The 16,275-nt window shown below is 44.6% G+C and overlaps 1 non-coding gene across 1 annotated transcript; it reads right to left on the bottom strand.

The window, feature by feature from the left end:
- Positions 1-13,885: 13,885 nt before the first annotated feature.
- trnas-aga (transfer RNA serine (anticodon AGA)) lies at positions 13,886-13,967 on the bottom strand. The gene has a single exon. It is a non-coding gene; the product is annotated as a tRNA-Ser (tRNA).
- Positions 13,968-16,275: the final 2,308 nt, after the last annotated feature.

Raw genomic sequence — 16,275 nt, 5'->3', positions numbered from 1 at the left:
GTGATCAGCACATTGGACTGACAGTGCAAAGTGCTGGCAGTCTTGGCACCAGCTACCATGTTAATAGAATCTGTTGGAAGTAAATGGTGCTTCGGCTCATAATATTCCTTCTTTGTTTTATAACAAACCATGTTGCAATGCTCAGAAATGTATAACGAAGCAGACTTGAACTATGTCCTCTGTTTTCTTGAGAAGTCAGTCAAGCATCGGTCAGATAACCTTTATTTAATATTCCATTTATATAAAACAGCTAAATTTTAAAGTCAAAAATATTGTAGTATGGTTTTAAAACCACTGATTAACCAACATTAATGAGCTAAAATCATTCTACCTCTTGTGTGAGTTCAGACATTGTTGTTTTCAAGCTGTGGAGCCTTGGGGAGTATCAGAAGTGTGCTGTGCCCTTTTATCATCTGATATCCATGTTCTCATTCTCATTGGTAACTGGCCTTGGAGCAGGAATCCTGGCTGATTTTATCTTTTCTCCAAACCAATTTTTAAGCCAATGTACTGCTGCTATGGCTGCCTTATTGAAATCAGCAAACCTACACAGAGCAGAGACTAAATTCTGAGACACTCCTGTTCAGCAGGGCTCCATACTGCACCAGGCACACTCGTTACCTCATGAAAAATCAATCGAACTAGGAGTAATTCTTTTCTAATTTGATATTGTAAAGCTATTTTTTGTACAAATAGGAATGTGTCTTAGATTGTGTACTTATCATAGGCAACATGATCTTGAAATTATGCAGTGTGAAAATTATTGTGTGACTAATATAGTTGAATGTAATTCCCTTCTGCTACACTAATAACTATTCGACTGTTTTAATTACTCTGCTAAAATATGAGACAAATAAGTTTTATCCAAATGTACAGCGTATTTATATCACAATATGTACACAGCATAATCTCAAGTATTATATTGCATTTTTAAATTATTTTAGAGATGGGGAGAGGAATCCTAAAGGACCTTATTATAATCTGAGAAAGTTTGAGCTGTGTATAATTTAAAATCAATGCTCAAATTAGATTTCTTTCCAGAGCAGAAAATGTGCACCGAGACATTGAATTTAAAAAAAGAGGTAGAGATATTCCTGATTAAACAGGGAATAGAAGGACATGGGCTTGAGGACAATGTAGGAGAGAAATGAAAACTATTCTGAGCAAATGTAACAGATGAGTTCAAATGAATAGATGAGCTATTTGCGTTTAATGGTTCTTTTCTTAATTTGACCTTCTTGCATTTCTGTCCTGCTGCTCTTAAGGTACGTCAGTGTTTGCAGCTGTTGCTGCTATTTCCACAACAGAAAACTGCATAAAGGAATGGAGTGGGTGTATGTGAAGGCAGCTGGGTATGTGGAGGTGGGCAGTGTGTGCTTGGGATGGGGTGGTGCTTGTGACAAAGGACGGTGATCTCTGTCAAAGAGAGGTGTGTGCACATGTGCAAGGGATGTTTGTGGGAAATGGGTTGCGCAGGTAGTGTAGAGCAGTGTTCTTCAAAAAAAATTTCCGGGGACCCATTTTTACCAACCGGCCAACCTTCGGGACCCAACCCGGCCGACCTTCGCGACCCACGCTGGCCGACCTTCGCGACCCACGCCAGACGACCTGGGCGACCCACCATTTTTTCTTACCTTGTTTGTTGCTGACAAAAATGGAGGAAATAGTTTGGGGTCCCTTTGGCCCTCGTACACGCTCCTCCAATGGAACCTGTTGGATGAAGGTGAAGCCTTCTGGTGTCGGAAAGTATGGAGTCTCCATCTGTCCAAAGTTCTGCATTTTTTTCCTGTAAAACGTGATCAAATAAACCCCCCCCCCCGAACTTGTAAAAAACAGTAAAAATAAAATGAAAAAAATAAAAATAAAATGAAAAAAATAAAAATTAAATGAATAAAATAAACGAATAAAATGAATAAAACCGCCCCGAGCTTGTAAAACAAAAAGATGCCGCCTTTTAAAAAAAAACGGCCGCACTGCGCATGCGTGCCCGATCATTGGCGCGCATGCGCATAGTTTTGCGCATGCGCATTGATTATCTGGCACGCATGCGCCGTGCAGCCGCATTTTTTTTACATGTTCGCGGCCATTTTGAAGGCCACTTGCAGCCGTCGTTATTAACACCCGGCTGCTGCAGTTGTTGCGCGAAGATTTGCGCGATCGGGAGCGCCGCGACGGACGGCTCTGCGACTCTCCCGACACGCACGCGACGCACCCGCGGGTCGCACCCCCGAGTTTGACAATGGTGTATGGGGTGGTTGGTACCTGTAATACAGTGGCAGTGCTGTAATACGCGAAGAGGGTTGTGGAGCAGGCGGAATTTAAGAGGGCGTTGTTGGGGAGCAGGTATGTGTGTGGAGGGGAGGGTGTTTTTTGGGGGGGGGGGTGTGGAGGACCCGGGCAGGTAGATGTGAGGAGAGGGCTTATGCAGAGGCGTGGGCATGATTTAAGTTCTTTTGCAGTATTTTTCAAAAATGAACGGCGCCGACTACGATTTCCATGTAAACGGGGATTCTCCACCCCCGCGCCAAATGCGATTTTGGGGCGGGGCTACGGAGAATCCAGCCCCAGATGTGATAACCATGCAGCAGGCCATGGGCCCTAGCAATGCTCACTGAGTTGGCATAGCCAGTGGGGGGCTGAAGAGGGCATACAAGAGGGGAGGGGGCTTTGACAACCCCTTGGCAGGATGTCACTCAACTGGTGGGGGGGTTACACTGGTACCAGTGATTGGGAGGAGGGAGCGTAATCCTGGCAATTGGGTGTGGGCCTTATGCTGGTGACTGGGAGGGACCTGATGCCGGTGAGAAGAGGGTCTGCAGCATTATTCTGATATCGGGGTGAGAGGGGGCGTTTAAAAATGGCTCTCCATTCTTTGAGCAGCTGGAGCTGCCGGTATGTTTGGGCCCTGCCCCTCTCAATGCTGTGCCAGTCACCCCCCATCAAATACAATGGCTAAGTGCAGGAGTATTGCGATAGGAATCGGCCGACGTGATATGCACTGATTTTCCTGCCCGAAATGGCCCAAGGTTACCTCGCCGGTCGTAGAAGGTTGACAGATTTTCAAAGCTTGTGTCGAAGGTCTGTCCTCCTTAACAACGCTGCAGTAGAGCTTTTCGAGAAAAGGAGAATTTCTCCGGATAATTGGCTGCCTTTGTTAATTAGACATTTCATTACCAATTAGGGAATTAGTGATGTTCTGATTCTTTTGTAATGAAATGGGGATAGAACTGACTGTTTTTGTCTGTTCACGGTATCATAATTTTCAGAACACATTGATAGCAAAAGTCTATTAATTGGGACACCATGGTTGAAATGAAATTGTCCTATTTGTCAAATTGCTTCCATTGAGGAAAAATCAATCAGTCTTGGTTTGATGCACTGGGAATCCATTGGTTTTTGAGAAATGGCCCTATTTAGCACAACTGCAGAGAGAACAGGCAGGTTAACACATCAACTGGACCCTTCAGAACAGGACAATAATACAGATGAACAGCATCGAGAAAAGAGCAGAATATAAGGAAGGTGAAGGGAAAAACACACACGCAGACATGAAGAATGACTTGCAAACTGGTTGCGAAATAGCCAGGAATATTAACGCTATTAATATTGACACAACAAGAGAAATTAAAGGCACTTAAAGTACAGAGGACAAATATGTGACTAGTTGGTGTGTAGTTTCTCTTTTCTTATCATTTTGCATTAACCTTAAAGAATATTGTGAAGTATTGGAAGTTTATTTCAGAATTTAACCAGCCACCATTGTGTGGTTCAAACCTAAAATTATGGAGATTTATATTTTGATCAAAGATATAGGGAGCAGTGTAGACCGAGATGATCAGATATGTAATGGAATACAAATTTGGTTCTTGGAAAGGACTAAAGGAATGGAGTGGGTGTATGTGAAGGCAGCATGTCCAGGGTCTCAGCAATGAGTGGTGGAATGAATATTCTGGTTTTAAGGAGTTAAATTTTGGGATCTGAAAGTATTCATAGAAATTTCCATCAATAGGTGAAATAAGTGGAGAGAGGTTGTATGTGGTTGGTGTAGTGAGAATGGACTTGATATGCTGAATATCTTTCATAAATACCAATTGATGTTTTATTGCATAGATGCAGCGGGTGTAACATAAGTGTACGCTTTTAAGTCTAGATGTTATTGGCCTTTGTTAATGACCTCAATGAACCTCTGCTAATCTCTTCCTTCTATACCTCTTAATGCAAATTTTCTCTTTGTCCAGTTGTATGCGCAATTCAAGTGTTCCTCCAGAACCAAGCCATTATTCCTGTCTCCCTCACCCATTTCTCTTCTGTTTCTGTCACTTGGTCATTGTTACCTTTAATTTTTCCTCCCTCAGTGACCTTACCCCTCCTTCAATCTAAACCAGCATTAGAGATGGTGCATTAGCATTCTGAGAACCTATGGTCTAGGACTTGTTTTAAATTTCTGTGAGTGTACTTTGCTTTACAAATCCAATATTTAACAGTGATTCTCTGTCTTTTCAAATCTTTTTTTGTGCATAGTCCAAAACTTCCTAAAACATGACATGCCATGATAAATTGCACCTAGTGTCCAAAAAGGTTGGATAGGGTTACTAGGTTATGGGGTTTCAGGGATAGAGTGGCGCCGTGGGCTTAGGTGGGGTGCTCTTTCCAAGGGCTGGTGCAAACTCGATGGGCCGAATGGCCTCCTTCTGCACTGTAAATTTTACGATTCTATGATTCTATGGTAACATTAGTGAACAATTGGGCACTTTTTATTTCTTAGATATTGCAATTGTTAGTTTTCATTCTTTTCTCCTTGGTTTACATTTCATTTTTCTATTATATATATACGTATACTCAAGTAATACAGGTTAAGTAATGATAAGATCTACATAATGGGTTTTCAATTTAGCACTGAGGCGGCTCGGTAGCACAGTGATTAGCACTTTTGTTTCACAGCACCAGAGTCCCAGGTTCGATTCCCAGTCTGGGTCACTGTCTGTCTGGAATCTGCACGTTCTCGCCATGTCTGCGTGAGTTTCCTCCGCGTGCTCTGGTTTCTTCCCAAAGTTTTACAGGTTAGGTAGATTGGCCATGCTAAATTGCCCCTTAATGTGCAAAAATGTGATGTGGGGTTACTGGGTTATGGGGCTAGAGTGGAGGTGTGGACTTAAGTAGGGTGCTCCTTCCAAGAGCCGGTCCAGACTTGATGGGCTGATTGGCCTCCTTCTGCACTGTAAATTTTATGATTCTATGAATTAATGTGCTTGTGTGATTTTTCTTACATTTCTCCCTTTCTCTTCTGAAGGCATTGAATATTGATGATATAATATTCATCTCATCCAAATAACCATTATACTGGATGAATAAAGATGGTGTACCATAGCCAGCTATTTAAATATGGGGGTGACATTGCAACAAGTATGGAGGTGATGTCGCGCAGTGGGTAGTATCCTTGCCTCTGAACCAGGAGCTCCAGGTTTGAGTTCCATCCAGGTCTTGATCATCAAGGAAGTTGCGTCCATACCACAGCCGCAGGTTGAGTATCAACTTGCAAAAGCCTTCCTGCAAGTCAATGGCAGGTGAAAAACGCACAAGAAACTCCTGGGGACAGGGAGGTAGGGGGCGGGGGGATGTCCGTACCCCCATGCATGTTTCTCGGTGGTGGGATCTTCTTATCCTGCTGCTGTCAATGGGATTTCCCAATGGCTCCATCCCCTGCTGCTGGAAGATACTACTGGTACTACTGGCGAGAACAGCCGGAAACCACCACCCCCCGCTCCCCAGTCAGCCAGGGCTGATGGGGAGTGTTGGTGCCTCTCAAGCTCTGGTGACAGACTAGTAACCTGTTTCAGGAAAAACTAGCTTTGGGAACAGATGGACATATGCCTTGTGCACCACTAGGTGTGGGGAAATCAACAGTCACACCGAGCGTCCTTCCATTTTGCACACAGAATTTGCATGTTGAACCAGGGTTTCTTTTAGGTGTCTCTCACTTTATGGCACTAAAATAAGTAAATTATCTGGTTAGTATTGTACTGCTGTGCAAAGTTCCTTGCGCTGAGTGGAATAACGACTGCATTTCCTGAATTAAAACGGTGAATGGTAACTTATTGAAGGCATTTTTAGTTAAATTTTACTGAATTATTGTTAACCACCTTCTCTGTTACTTCTTCCAAGAATTCAATAAGATGAGTCCAGAACAAACTCCCATTTGGAAATCCATGCTAATTATTCATTATTTTAGTTTCCAGGTACTGGATTTAACGCTTCCTGACCGAAGTCTGGTAGGGAGGGGTTGTGAAATCCAATGGGTGGCATCTGATGGCCCACCTCTTCCCCTCAGTGTGCTCTCCCACCTCTTGCTTTTAAGTGGGGGTCAGGAAATCTGGCGCTTTGTGGAGTTCAGCACTAGATTTTTCTTCCGTCTCCTTCAGTTAGGATTCCATTATCTTGCCATTAACGTTAAGATTGCTCTATCTACCGGATCAGGGGTTTTATCCTCACTGAGTTTAATCACTTATCAATTATCTCCTTTTGATTTTAAACATCTTTGTATCCTTTTTGATCTCTTCTGATGTCATGTGCACCATGTTAGTCTCATTGGTAAATACTGAGGCAAAGTAATTATTCAATCGGTCTGTGTTATTTCAGTGTCAATGCCTGTGTGTCTATTGCGTGTAACTCTCAGTGTTCTGAACCTTATTTTTATTCTGTTTATGTGTCTGTCAGATATTTTGCTACTTATTTTTATATTGAGTTAATATGATATTCCTTCAAATCTCTCCAAAAGTAGCTCACGTCACCTTTTAGAAATGCTGAGACCAAGTAAATTTGGTGCCATGCCTTCACTCAGGTCAATATAAAGGAGACAAATGTCTTGAAAAGGGCGAATTCAGAAGGAACAGTGAAACTCGAAACTGATTGGTCCTGGTCCAAACTGGAATTCCATTTCAAATTCTGCAAGACCAGTTTGGATCACTACCAGTATCCCAACTTTTACTGGCTTTTCCTTACAGTAACTTTTTCCCAGATGATACAAAGTTATTCAAAGTGATTTCACAACTTTATCCTGGCTTACTTTATACATCTTGTAATTTGAAAATATTTGTGTAACGATAAGTTGTTTCCTTCTGACACTTATCAGTCAGAAACAATCTGTAACTGAGATCTGGCTATCACAGTGAGTGAGCCCAACGCCCTTTCACATGTGTGATCTGGGTTCAGATCCAGTGCTAATTACTGCTAGAAAATGGCACTCTTTCTGTTGGTTGTCGATGAACAATATGTGGGCAGTTGCTATCTTGTTCCTGTTGGATACTAAACCCACCTATTACATTTCTAATGTTGGGAGAACATTGACTGTTCTGTGAATTCTTTCCAAACATTAGAAATTTAACCCAAACATAGAGACTGGAAGCAGAGCTTTTTGCATTTATTTAAATAAATCTCATTTGCTCTGCTTTGTGCAATAGAATAGAAATAAAATCAGAAATCGTGAAAGAATGCAATATCGCATCATTACGTATGTTGATATGAAACAAAATGTGTTTCTGCTCAAGAGTTTTCCTATGAATTCGCAAAATGGTCAAACAGACTGAAGTTATATTATACATTAGAAAGCAACTCCTGTGGCAGTCCTTTCTATAAATACAAGTATGTTAATGGTTTTAGAAATATTGAAAAATAAAAATTGGTTTGGGATTGTTTGGAATTATTGCCCTGTGAAATATTTTAAAATGTTTTTAAATTGCTTAATGGTGACTGTTTCCTGGATTAGATCGACTCTGGCTTGAAGAAGTGGCCCTTGAAATAGTAGATCCATTGGTGGTCATTTTTCAAATTTCTTAGGACTCTGGAATGGTTCCTACAGATTGGAGGGTAGCTAATGTAAGACCACTATTCAAAAAGGGAAGTAGAGAGAAAACAGGGAACTATAGACCAGTGAGCCTAACATCGGTAACAGGGAGGTTGCTGGAGACCATTATCAAGGATTTCACAGCACAGCATTTTGAAAGCAGTGGTATAATCAGACAAAGTCAGCACAGATTTATGAAGGGGAAATCATGCTTGACAAATTTACTGGAATTCTTTCAAGATATAACTAGTAGAGTTGACCAGGAAGAACTGCTGGATGTTTTTTATTTAGACTTTCAGAAGGCTCTCAAGGTCTCTTAAAGTGGCTATTGTCTTGAGATGGGTAGATAATCGGTTAGCAGTCAGGAAGTCAAAAGTTGGAATAAATGGGTCTTTTTCCGATTGGAAGGCAGTGACTAGTGGGATACCGCAGGGATCTGTGCTAGGACTCCCAACTGTTCACATTATATATTAATGATTTGGCCGAGGGAACAAAATGTATTATCTCAAATTTGTAGATGATACAAAGTTGATTGGAGGGTGAGCTGTGAGGAGGATGCAGAGATGTTTCAGCCTGTTTTGGACAGGCTGAATGAGTGGACACATGCATGGTAGGTGCAGTATAATGTGAATAAATATTAGGGTATCCACTTCGGTCGCAAAAATAGAAAGGCAGATTATTATTTGAATGGGTATAAATTGAGAGAGGTGATACTCAGCGAGACCTGGTGTCCTTGTGCATCAGTCACTGAAAGTAAGCGCGCAGGTACATTTGGCATTAATGAAGACAAATGGTATGTTGGCCTTCATTGCAAGAGGTTTTGAGTATAGGAATAGAGACATTTTACTGCAATTGTATAGGGCATTGATGAGGCCACACCTGGAGTATTACGTGAGGTTTTGGTTTTCTTATCTGAGGAAGGATGTTCTTGCTATGGAGGGAGTGCAGCAAAGGTTTACCAGGCTGATTCTGTCATAGGAAGAGAGACTAAGTCGGTTTGGATTATATTCATTGGAGTTTAGAAGAATGAGAGGGGATCTCATAGAAACTTGCAAAATCCTAACAAGAGGAGACTGGGTAGATTCAGACAGAATGTTCCTGATGGTGGGGGAGTCCAGAACGAGGGGTCATAGTTTGTGGATATGGGGTAAACCTTTTAGGACTGAGGTGAGGAGAAACGTCTTCACCCAGAAAAAGGTGAAACTGTGGAATTCACTATCACAGGAAGTGGTTGAAGCCAAAGCATTGTGTAATTTCAAGAAGGACTTAGATATAGCTCTTGGGGCGAAAGGGATCAAGGGTTATGAGGAAAGGCGGGATCAGGGTATTGGTAGCCAGTACCAGGCTAACCTTGATGAGGTTCTGTGAGATGTGTCCCGCTCTCAGATGGGCATGGCCGAGACATTGCCGAGCTTGTCCCAGTCGCAGATGGGCATTGCCGTGGCGCTACAGTGCATGACCCAGTTAGTGAGGAGGATCGCAGAGGGCGTCGACACCATGTTGCAGATATTAAGGATCTGCCAGGGCTGACAGAGCCAGATGATGCAGGGGCAGTCGGGGCTCGATCCAGCTGCCCCTCTGACCCAAGTTGTACCCCAGGCCCTTTTGGGCACTGAGTGGCAGGACGGGGCACTGCTTGCGATGGTGGGCACCAGCTACCCCGAGTTCCACCCCTCTGATGAAGTCACGTGTCAAGGTCAGCACATGGGACAGGGCAGCATGACTGTGCACGTGCGTTGCGGCCCTCTTGCCCCAGAGGACGCCCGCCAGGGGCATCGAGGGCTACGGGACGGGGTAGGCAGCTCCAACTTGTGGATCCTGGGGAAACACCTAGAGGGCACCGGGGGAGGGAGGTTGGGTGCAGCACTACCGGGAGTGGGGTATTGTATAGCACATTAAACTCCATTTTGCACAACCATTATGATGCCTCTGTTATGGCGGCACAATAGCACAGTTGATAGCACTGTTGCTTCACAGCTCCAGGAAACCCGGTTCGATCCCCGGTTTGGCTTACTGTTTGTGTGGAGTCTGCACGTTCTCCCGGTGTCTGCGCCGGTTTCATACGGGTTGTCCTGTTTCCTCCCATAAGTCCGGAAAGACATGCATTAGGTAAATTGAACATTCTGAATTCTCCCTCAGTGTACCCGAACAGGCGCTGGACTGTGGTGACTAGTGGATTTTCACAGTAACTTCATTGCAATGTTAATGTAAGCCTACTTGTTACACTAATAAACATTATTAAAGATTATTATCCCTTTCTTCTGCAATGCGGGCTGATACATTGACAGTTTTCCCATCTCTCCAGGCATCCCCCTTCCGATTGGTACCCACCCAACCTCCGTTCATGCACATGTCCCCAGAGCTGTGTCTCATTTCCTGGGTGTTTAGATGTTGCGTGTGCGGTGTTGCCTCCTGCAGTGATCAAGCACAGTGTCCAGATATCAAGGTGTGACTGGGATGCTGGGCAATGACTCCCACATGCTACATGGCCTGCCCACCCATGGGAATCCACTTGACATGTGTGAAGTGCTCACTTAACCATGGTTGCCAATTCCCTATTGGCAATAGCCTTCAGCCGTGCAGCCAGAGGCCTCAGCAGTCGGTGAGGATTACGGGTGGTCGTTGGGGCAGACGGGCAGGAATAAGTGCTACCCTTGGAATGGGTAACCATGATCCAGGGTTGGCATGTTGGTGCCACGTGCAGTTGCTCCCTGGTTGGCCCCCGCAGAGCCTTCCACCCCCAACTCCCCCCATGGCAGCCCACTCCTTCGAAGAGACCCCCAACACCAGCCGAGGGTCCCCCTACCCCCGCCGAGCACTGGTGTGGCAAACCCAGTGCCCCCGGTCTCTTTGTCTGTGAGCAAAGATGGCTACTCACCTCCTCGACTCCCCACAGAAGTCCTTCCGCAAGTTTCACGTTTTTCAAAAGGAGTACGAAATGGCACTAGCGTAAACACTTGCTGGGGAGGCCGCTGAATGATGGGAGGCTGTTAGGTAAGGGGTTGCTCCCGTTAATTGTATGGCAATGGGGCTTAAGTGGTGATAATTGGTTTCTCACCAAGTTACGGCAAAATTTATATTACATCTACGGGAGCGGGCCGGTTGCATCGCAAACTGTTTGCCGTCCGGCGCAGATCTCGTTTTTGGCTTCTGCTATTCACCAGCCTCGTTACGCTTGAGCAAGAGCGCAATGTGGCCAGAGAATCGCGCCCTATGTGTGAAACAAAAATATCATCAACTGGCAAGCAGTAATCAAGGCCGGAGTCCTTCATTGCGAGTCCGACCTGCTACCGGGCAGCACAATAGTACAGTGGTAAGCACAATTGCTTCACAGTTCCAGGATCCCAGGTTTGATTCCTGGCTCGGGTCACTGTCTGTGCGGAGTCTGCACGTTCTCCCCGTGTGTGCGCGGGTTTCCTCTGGGTGCTCCGGTTTCCTCCCACAGTCCAAAGGTGTGCAGGTTAGGTGGATTGGCTATGATAAATTGCCCTTAGTGTCCAAAATTGCCTTTAGTGTTGGGTGGAGTTACTGCGTTACAAGGAGAGGGTGGAGGTGTGGGCTTCGGTAGGGTGTTCGTTCCAAGAGCCGGTGCCGACTCGATGGGCCGAATGGCCTCCTTCTGCACTGTACATTCTATGATTCTATCAATGATTCCACTGCTCCTAGTGAGGACGGAGAATTTGGCTCTCGGTCTAATCTCCCGTTCACTGCTGCGGAATCGGATAATCCTGCTGCCATAAACGGATGGAGAATCCCACCTGAAAAGGACACATTTTTCCTTCTTCCAGCCTGCATACTTCTAATGAACCCATTTTGTTTCCTGGGTCAAAATCCTGGAACTCCCTTTCTAACAACACTGTGGACGTACGTACATCACATGGACTGCAGAGGTTCAAGAAGGCAGCACAGCATCATCTTCCCACGGGCAGCTCAGGATGGGCAATAAATGCTGGCCTAGCCAGCAACATGCACATGCTGCTAAAAATTTTCAGAACATTCCGTTGGCTTGACTCTCCTCTCACTACATCTCTGACCGTGCGAAGCCTGAAGTCTGACGACCAATTCCACTTAATGATTGGGATTGCAACATTGTTTGACTTGTCTTTATGTCCCCCGTGGCGCCTGCCATTGGTCAGCGGCTTCCGGTTGCGCTGCTATCAATGGGCTTTCCTGTTGGTCACACCCTCCGCCACCAGGGATCCCATGGCACAAGGCTCACTGTCAGCGGGACCAGACATTCCTGCCAGAAAATCCCACCCCCTGACTCTTTGCTCCACAGGTGGGATTCCTCTTTTTTATTCATTTACGGGATGTGGGCGTCGCTGGTTAGGTCAGCATTTATTGCCCATCACTAGTTGCCCTTTAGAAAGTGATGATGAGTTGCCTCTTGAACCGCTGCATTCCTTCATGTGTAGGTACACCCACTGTGCTGGTAGGGAGGGAGTTCCAGCAGCAGTGAAGGAATGGCAACATATTTCCAAGTTGGGGTGGTGAGTGACTTGGAGGACCACCTCCAGGTGGTGAGGTTCCCAGGCATCTGCTGCTCTTGTCCTTCTAGATGGTAATGGTTTTGGGTTTGGAAGGTGCTGTCTCAGGAACCTTGGTGAGTTACTGCAGTGCATCTTGTAAATGGTACACATGGCTCCACTGTTTGTCGGTGGTGGAGGGTTTGAATGTTTGTGGAAGGAGGACCGATCAAGTGGGCTGCTTTGTCTTGGATGGTGCCCAGCTCCTTGAGTGTTGATGGAGCTGAACACATCCAGGCAAATGGAGAATATTCCATTACGCTCCTGACTTGTGCTTTGTGGTTTTGGGGGGGGTCAGGAGATAGGTTAGTCAAGTTAAGATTCCTAGCCTTTGACCTGCCCTGGTAGCCACAGTATTATGTGGCTAGTCCAGTTCAGTTTCTGATCAATGGTAATCCCCAGGGTGTTGATTTTGGGGGATTCTGCAATGGCAATGCCATTGAATGTCAAGGGGCGATGGTTAGATTCAGTGATACCAACAAACTTGAATTTGCCTTTGACTTTCACTTTAGACTGTGGGAAGAATTTGGACTATAGGAGATTCATCATGTTCACCCTTTGTCACATTTCTCTTTCAAGTAAATGATTTACATCAAAACTGAGACAATCTCTCTCCAGTCTTCAATAGTGTGTGAATGCACCGAGGTCTACACAACAACTCCAGCCACACACTTATCACATTGGTTGTTCTCCATCTTGACCTTCTGACCAGTGCTGAAATCTCTTAAGTTTCATCCCTTGGGTATCCAGGTTTAGTGTCACTTTGTATTATTTTCCTGTTGATATCAGTCTTAAACAAACAAAACACGCAGGAGTGTGTCTAAACATTATTTTTTAATATTAGAGACTTTTTTTAGATTGTGGGATTATTTTGTAAAAGAGCAAAAAAATTGTCTAACTTGTGTCAAAGAGAAATATGAAAATTGTTGCCCAACCTGTTACCTTGCAAAGATTTCTGCAAAGACTTCTTCATAATCTTTACACTTATTTCTGCAACACCATTCGCCACTTGGTGTTAAGATCTTATTAGCGTATCTTTGACCCCTTTTTACTCAGGAATATATATTTCTGACATAAATTATGGACTATTATCTGACACCAAAATCTCTGCAGCCTAAAATCAGTTCTCAAAAACCACAATAGTTTTGGTACTTGTGGTATTGTGCATCGACTCACATTTTTCACAGAGAAGGTAAACTTTTTCACAGAATTTACAGTGCAGAAGGAGGCCAATCGGCCCATCGAGTCTGCACCGGCTCCACCCTATCCCCACAACCCAGTAACCCCACCCAACACTAAGGGCAATTTTGGACACTAAGGGCAATTTATCATGGCCAATCCACCTAACCTGCACACCTTTGGACTGTGGGAGGAAACCGGAGCACCCGGAGGAAACCCACCCACACACGGGGAGGATGTGCAGATTCCGCACAGACAGTGGCCCAAGCCAGAATCGAACCTGGGACCCTGGAGCTGTGAAGCAATTGTGCTATCCACAATGCTACCGTGCTGCCCTATAGGTAATCGGCAGGATTCGAACCTGCGCGGGGAGCCCCCAATGGATTTCTAGTCCATCGCCTCAACCACTCGGCCACAAGTACAACTGTGATAGATTGTGACCAAAACAAGGAACCCTTTGCCTCTTTTCTCAAAGAAATCAACATGTATTGCTGAAAATACATTTTGTCAAAGCTTTTTGTTTTGGACTCATCAGAATAATCACAAGAAACAAAGGCTGGATTCTCCACTGTCTGGATTCTCCATTGCACCGGCAGCCCACTCACGCCCGGGCATTACCCGATGGCGTGGGGCTGCCCACAATGGAAATCCCATTTACCGGCTGGCGGGACGGAGAATCCCGCCCAGCAACTTCATATACCACATGAGAAGAGAGTGCTGATTGGTTGCCAAATGGTTCCTCTTTAGTAGAAGCATTGCCATGGGGAATGCACCACTGAATGGTGACTGATAGTTAACTGCCAAGCTTTGTTTGAAAATGTAAACAAGGCAGCTTGTTTAAGTGGTTAAGGCATAGCCCTGAGTAACGAACCAGTGAATGGCCATTACCATTAACTGGTGCATTCGCCACGGCAATACTTCCACCAATCAGAGTCCACTTGCCAACCAGTCAGCACTCCCTTCTCATACAATGGAAAGTTGTTCCTGCCCTTGACATTAGTATTCTTGCAATTGTTCTGATGAGTGCAACACGAAACGCTTTGACAACATGTCTGTTTTTCAACAATACTCAAGTTCTGTTTAACAAATGACTAAATTGACACTTACTCATTGCCATGTTTTTTTTTCTGTTTGACCATGGAATGAAAGGAATCTGGAATGAATCATTTGTCATGTTTTGACACACTTCACAACTTTTTTCACCAACTCTTTACTTAGTACTTCTAACTCTGTGTAAGACCGTGGATTAACCTGCTGAATGTCAACTGTATGTTGTCCTTTATCTTGACTTCAGCCTCACAATGCCTAATTTTATCATTTGGTCCTCCTTGCTCAAAGACCACTTTGAGCTCTCAGCACTCCCTCAATGTCAGACATATTCTTACTAACCCCACCGTAAATACCTCACCCCATTTCAAATGCTTTTCCTTCCATTCCTTTCCATTGGAAGACTTTTCACCCTTCTACTACTACTAATGGCAAGTAATAAGATTTATCATCATGTTCATATTCCACCATAACATGTACTTTATCTAACACAGCGATACTGTTCTTGGACCAAGGGTGGAATTTTGCGGCCGATCCTAATGGTGGGATCTTCCATTCCCGCCGAAATCCAGTCCCGCCATGGTTCCCCGGCAGTAAGATGGGTGAGCCATGGCGAGCCATCTCTGCCATGGAAAAACCGGCCATTGGGGGGGGTGTCGGAAAAATCTTGGCCAATGAGTCAGTTTGACACAGGCTTTGCATAGGGAATGTGGCTAAATAACATCGCCCCTCCTTCTGAAAGGACAGTCATGGCGAGAGATATATCAACGATGAGAGTAAATTGTAAATCTCAAACATTTATTTCGACTGTGGGTGCTGGAAATTTTTCTTCAACCCTCTCATCTTCCATATGCTGATTTCTTTTTTTGCTTTCTGAGCAGAAATGTTGATCCTCCTGCTCAATAACATCACTTATGCCTCCTTATCTATCATGGAGGATTTCCAGACTCCTGAAATAGCTTTCGATCTAACATGACCTCTGTGTATTGCTGTGACTTGGTCCTCGACAGGAACCTGAAGCTTTTCTAGGTCCAGCCAACTTTTTTCTACAGGCATCACAATTAGACTATAAATTGGGATATTTAAATGGCTGGTAGCTTTATGGCAACAGTAGCATCTAAAACTTTGACTCTGAAACTGAACCTGGCTGCTGTGGCCTGTACCTCACTGAAATCTGGTGGACCTCCCGTGCCTGCTCAAGAAGAGGACTTCCTTGCAATCTGTTACTTCTATGGCTGTGGCCCCATCAAAGGCCTCCTACCACTTCAGTTTATTGCCTTTGTTAAAAGGTTTGACCTGGATTTACTATTCTTTTGGCCTCCAAAGAATGATGTCGTCCAAAGAAGTGCAGGTCAGGTGGATTGGTCATGCTAAATTGCCCCTCAGTGTCCAAAGATGTGGGGTTATGGGGACAGGGCGGGAGAGTAGTCCTAGGTAGGGTGCTCTTTCAGAGGGTCGATGCAGGTTCAATGGGCCGAATGGCCTCCTTCTGCACTGTAGGAATTCTATGGTTCTTAAAAACATGTCACTAAGGTCAACTTCTAAGTTTGCACCATAGTCACAGGTACGGGAGAGTTTCTTTAATTCGAGAATGTAATCTGCAGCTGTCCGTCCCATTTGTCAACTGCTTCCTTTACAGAAAACAATTCTCAGTGCAATTTCACTCTTAGTCTTGCCATAATA

The sequence above is a fragment of the Scyliorhinus torazame genome, chromosome 15, assembly GCF_047496885.1.
Source record: "Scyliorhinus torazame isolate Kashiwa2021f chromosome 15, sScyTor2.1, whole genome shotgun sequence".
In the NCBI taxonomy this organism is placed as follows: domain Eukaryota; kingdom Metazoa; phylum Chordata; class Chondrichthyes; order Carcharhiniformes; family Scyliorhinidae; genus Scyliorhinus; species Scyliorhinus torazame.
The sequence above is the reverse complement of the archived record's forward strand: the minus strand, read 5'-3'. Positions and strand labels throughout refer to the sequence as shown.